This window comes from Neltuma alba, unplaced genomic scaffold (assembly GCF_004799145.2).
Source record: "Neltuma alba isolate B1F8T4 unplaced genomic scaffold, ASM479914v2 tig00012880_pilon, whole genome shotgun sequence".
Taxonomy (NCBI): domain Eukaryota; kingdom Viridiplantae; phylum Streptophyta; class Magnoliopsida; order Fabales; family Fabaceae; genus Neltuma; species Neltuma alba.
The window spans coordinates 38,815-44,814 of record NW_021637257.1 but is presented as its reverse complement, the minus strand read 5'-3'; the positions used below and the strand labels follow the sequence as shown (position 1 = coordinate 44,814).

The 6,000-nt window shown below is 33.5% G+C and overlaps 1 pseudogene; it reads left to right on the top strand.

Moving 5' to 3' along the window:
* Positions 1-1,878: 1,878 nt before the first annotated feature.
* LOC114732159 (transcription factor bHLH162-like) lies at positions 1,879-3,404 on the top strand (annotated as a pseudogene).
* Positions 3,405-6,000: the final 2,596 nt, after the last annotated feature.

The window sequence follows — 6,000 nt, the reverse complement described above, 5'->3', positions numbered from 1 at the left end:
AAACAGGTTCCTTTACTTAATTAATGTTGAGAGAATATTAGTATAGTTAACTGGGGAAAAAAAAATAAACATGTGAAATATGTTTTACATATAGGACCATTATCAACTCTTTAATTAACTCATATATTAAGAACTACTCCTCTGGTCTTATTTATAAAGTACTTCCAACATATTTCACATGGACCAATAAAAACTTTAAACTGTATTGACTCTTCCTTAAAATATAATAACTTTCCAACTTTACCCTTATTTAATATATACACTTTTAAAAAAAAACCAACTATATTATAATAAATAAAGGGTAAAATAATACATTCACACTAAAACTTTAATGAAGTAACTTATAAATAAGACAAAAAAAAAATTTCTCTGTCTATCCTGTAAATAGGACTAAAGAAGTAGAAGAGTATATAAGCAATTTTTAAGCTTATTGCGTCCAAACAACTTGTCAACCACTAGTTGTCATCAGCTACGCTTAAATGTATATTGTGTCCGTATGTGCGTTGAGCATATTAAATTTAAATAAAAATCCAAACAGCTTCCAAATATGAGGATCGTGTGCATCACGTTTCGAGCCGTTGGTTCAGAGCAGAATTAAAGCCGCGGCCATCTGGAACCCACCCTAAAAGAACATTCGTTGTCTTCAGGCGGCAGGTCAGACGTTGCTTTTAATTAACTTGAGACAAAATACATGCATGTCCTTGCTTCCACAATTCCTTTCGAAGAAGGCGTCTTATAAGGTGCAAAATTAAAGACCAGCCTGGTATATTAAAATATAAGACTGTCCAACTGAAAATATAGTTATATATTTGAAACTTATTGGTTTATCGTTTGAAATATTTAAATTCGAAATTTCAACAGTGACCCCAAAAAAAATTGAAAATTTCCACCAATTTTTCACATCGGACGAGTGAAATACTATATAATCTGAGTCAGAATGTAACACACACCACACACACACAACATACTTTAAATTCAACATTTAAAAAATATGTAAGATGAAACTTGAAACCTCTCACTCGTTATCTGATCTTTCCTGTGAATTACTAAAATTAGTCTCTGCAAATTAGTATCGTAACTGACAAAAAAACCATAACTCTATTCCAGTATTAACATACATGAGATTTAATAGATTTCAAATACTGTCTCATTCTTCAAATTCTAGACGATGCATGAGATCAGAGCCCACATATATATGATTAAACACAAAAATTGTCCAAATGCATTGAATTGGCAAAATTAACTGAATTAAATTTCCCTTTATGGACGGCGATGGATATAGAAGAACGTCAAAATCTTTGAAAATATAGAGTTCCCGAGTTACCATGAACATGGACGCAGAAGAAACTACGCGGAACGATCTTTACAAGATGCGTGTGGATTCAAAACTTTCTCTCCTTCGACGTTTAATTTCAACCCAAAAAATAAAAAAGGAGAAGAAGAAGAAGAAAATCATTTAAAAAATGCCTTTATGTTTTATGAAATAAAATTTCTCTTATACATTATTTACCCGAGACAGCCCACAATCGCTCACAAAAAGTTAATCCAAACAATTCATATATACACTCATTTATATCAACTCTAAATTCAAATATAAAATCAAATTTCATCCAAACATAGCACTACGTTGACCTCTGGCTCTATGTTTAGTGTCGAGAACAAGAACAGTGCTGACGTCAAAAGTGACACTTACACCGCGGCCTCTTTTTTTCTTACTTGCTTTCAAGCACACCCATGGTGACCCACTGCCCACTGTCCCCATCTCAGGTCTCTCTCTACCTGTCTATATAAATCAGATCAGGAACAGAAAACCAAACAGAAGTCGTCCGCTTCCCAGAATTCCAAGTCACGCAATTGTGGGCAAAACTTTGCATGAACATGGATCATCAGCAACGAGTTCAAGCTCCATCGCACACCAAGATCGAAAGAAGGCTCATAGAGAAAAACCGAGAGAAACCAGATGAAGATCCTCTACTCCAAACTCAACTCTCTTCTCCCAAACTTCAACCCTAAGGTTCTGATTTCTATTTTCCTCATTCATGGATTCAAGCAGATCTCAGCTTAATTATTATTGTTTTTTTTTTTTTGCAATTGTATTAACTTGGTCTGATTGTGCAGCAAATGATTCCACTGCCTGATCAGATAGACGAGGCCATAAACTATATAAAGAGTTTAGAGGCAAAGGTGAAGATGGCTCAGGAGAAGAAAGAAAGAGAAGTTAATGGGAAAGAAAAGGTCTCATGCTTGTTGCAGCTCCAGTTCTTTGAGACAAAGAGAAGCCGAAATTCACCCCAAATTCAGATTCACGAAATGGGTTCGTCGCTGGAAGTAGTCCTGATTAATGGTTTGGATAATCAGTTCATTTTCTATGAGATTATTTGCATACTGCACGAAGAGAACGTGGAGGTTTTGTAAGTGCCAATTCTTCACTCGCCGGAGATTCAATGCTAAACGTTGTGCACGCACAGGTGTGGGTGTGTGTGTTGTACTAATCTTCCTTCACGTGTTTGTAATATATACAGATTTGAATTTAATAACTCAGTTCTGTCTTTGTTAACCAGATTCAGCCATCTCTGTATGAATTCGGAGCTACCAAAGTAACCGAAAGATTGAAAAGGTTTGTGTATGGTTCCGCCAGTGACGTAGAATTACAGCCAGCCGAGCTGCAAGATTACTTCCAAATTGGTACGGATACGTGGGACTTCTAAGTTAAAATATCTTATAATGAGATGACTTTGTAAACGAAGCAGAAGTTATTACATTAGCTCATGAACTTGAGAAAGTTGCGCGATGTTATAATTTCCTGCAAAAACCACATCAACTGCGTCTTCCTTCTTCTTCAGCTTCCTCTTCTAATGTATAATTAGTCTAGCCTAGGGCGACATGGATATCGTCAGTTTTGAAAGTTTGACTTGATTCAATTCCCTGTTTAATTTTCTTCTAACAAGACATTATAATTAACTTTTAATTCGAAACGAAAAACCTACCTGGACAATTGGACGTTTAATATGGAAATAGATCTCTCTCTAATCAATACAAGCTAAGGGCTGCACCAGAAACGCTTTAACTGTTATGCCTTAAATTGCTAATAATAGTATGTGCTAATTAAATTACATCTCTATTAGGAAGCTATTTGCCTTGAAGGAATTAAACTGGCGAACTCTGATTGATATATTATTAAGTTGGAATCAGCAATGTCCCCTGTCCAATCTTGTTGATCATAAACTTCTGAAAAATCTCAAACAGATCAAAGTTTTGGTTTGCTCATGTCAAAGAACATTGCCATATTGTTCAGCTGTGATATACATCTCCCGCGGTTGCGCCTTTTTGGCCATATGAGACATAACCATTATATCACACCAAAATCTATTGGAGATCAGAAGACATATCCTTTGGCTGTATAGTCTCTCACATGCCGTCATTTCTTACTTCTAATTAGGTACAGATCAGAAGGGGGCTAATTAGGGTAACATATTTCCAAAATTTACAAGGGGATAGATCCATAGCCTTATATTATTTAGCTTGCTGTAATGTCAGAACATATAATTTGGGGACACGTAAAGCTGATGACTCATTTTGTGCCAACAACACAATGATATCTAGTGAGTGATTAATTTATGGCCCATGCATAACTAGAGCTCTATGATGCTTTATTGAAAGAAATACCTGCAATATAATGCTGTTAATAAATTAACGGGGATCCATGTTTAATTGCGGTTTTGTGTGGACACGCTTGCATGTGTATGCTGACAGCTAGGTTTTTCTTTTCTATGGCTAACTAATAGCTAGGTATTTAATTTCCATCTCAAGGGCTTATATAGATGTTGCAAGTTGAGCCAGGCAAATATCAGAATGTTGACTATATATTGTGGATGATAGTTTGATTGAGATGCTTCTGTTTCCATTCTGTATAGCTTGAAGAAAACTTTGGGCGCATCGATATCTTCTCTTCCTTCTGTGGTTCGTTTTAATAACTTCGCCTGATAACTAGCTGAACACTTAGAAGTGTTGGTATAATATTATGCTAACACACACAATCACGCACACTCGTACATCTTTGATCTGGCAAATCATGGAACCTGGAGGAATGGCGCTCAACCCTAAATAAATCCTTGAACTCAAGCTGTTTGGATTAGCTTTGGATCGAAGTGATTTTGTGCCGTATGAGACAAATGTGTGAAAAGAGTTTTAATTTATCTCATAAAACGTAAAAGTACGTATTTTAATTAAGCTGATCCAAATAGCTTTAATTAGCGTTGTATTTAGTTATTGACTATTTAACTATAAAACCTCACCCTCCGAAGTTACACAGTTGATTTGTTCAATTTTACTTTGGCTTGGCTGCGCCTCAGATTGCTTTGCTGTCTTAAATTAATTTTTTCGGACTCTTGGCATATGGGTGTAATCATCTTGTCCAAACTTCAGGCCCTTTCACAGGATTAAAAGGCGAGGCTATACTCTTTCGGTTACCCAATATCATTTATTAGTTGTGCCAAAAGTTCTTAGGGAAAATGATTAAAAAAAGACCGTGATAACTGTAAAATCCCAAATCAAGTATTTTCATAAAAATATGTTGTTATTTACAAGTCAGATGTTGTCAAAATATGTTAAATTGTTGTAGCGAATTTGAGATTTTGCAATTTTCATATTCTTTATTTATCATTCTACCAAGTTATTATTCTTATATATTAGCCATGTTATGGAATCTTGAGCGTGTCGTCAATTTCGGAGGCGGAAGATTTTTCCAATAACCATACGATTAAAATTAATTACCACTCAATAATGTTGAAAATTGGGAGGAGGATAGAGACTTTCGTTTCACTCTCTTCTGTTAAATTACATTGTTTAGTTCTCACGCTCATTCAACGTTTTTTTTAATCTCTCAACATTGTTTATTTCTTTCAATAAATCAATTTTATAAAAATAAATAAATTATTGGTTTTGTTTTTACTATACAAATATTTTAAATTATTGATACCTTAATTTTCACTTTTTTCAACCGCACAAAAGAGGCATATAGATTTTATTTAATAAAAATATTATAATAGATATATAAAAGTTTGTTGAAGTCAGTTTTTAGGTCTTATGCATTATTTTTAATATTTTTTTAAAAAATATTAATAATTTTTTTACTCATATTATGCCCTTGCTAACTAGTTTTTCTGAGTCCATCACTTAGAATTATCAATCTAACCCAAAAAAAAAAAAGGAGTGGCGGTTATGAACTTCTGATTGCAGTTTTCTGATCAACGCCCTCATAAATGAAAGTTGGACGATGACAGGCCACAGAACATTTTTGTCCTCTGACAAAACAATGTGACTATTAACTATTTTGTTGAAAATAATATATGTAACTTTTTCTTGCCAACGAAAATAATATATAACTACAAATTAATTAAGTGATATAATATGTTGACGAATATCAAAATTGTTCTAAAAAATATGACATGGGCCAGACTCCCAAGCGTCACCAGCAATTTAGCATTTTTTTAAGGGCGATAGCAACGTAACGTACTACAACCCTCTTTTTTCTTTTCTTTTTTTTTTTTGAAATCCAGCTCAGATTCAAGCGGGTCTGTCTCCAGACATACGATGAAGGCTCTCCCGTAAATATAACTGCCAACGGCTTGGATCAGCAGAACATTATGAAATTTAAATTCTCCTATTCATGTTTAGCACTACCTTCGGTCCTTGACACAAAATTTTGTTTAATTTTTATTTTAATCTTAAATATAAAATCTCAATCTATTTTATCTCTCATATTTATCTATTTTTTTTCAAAATAATTCTTGTAATAGTTGCACATTTAGATGTTCAATCAAATAATAATTCTAATTATTAATACATATAATTAGTAAGGATATTTTAAGGAAGAAAACACTTAATTATTACAAATAATTAACTCAACAAATTTTTTTAATCTACTCTAATTAGTTAACTATCTCTTATATTAATGATGGAGGTAGTATCTGATAGTGTTTCAAATAAAATTGCATTCAA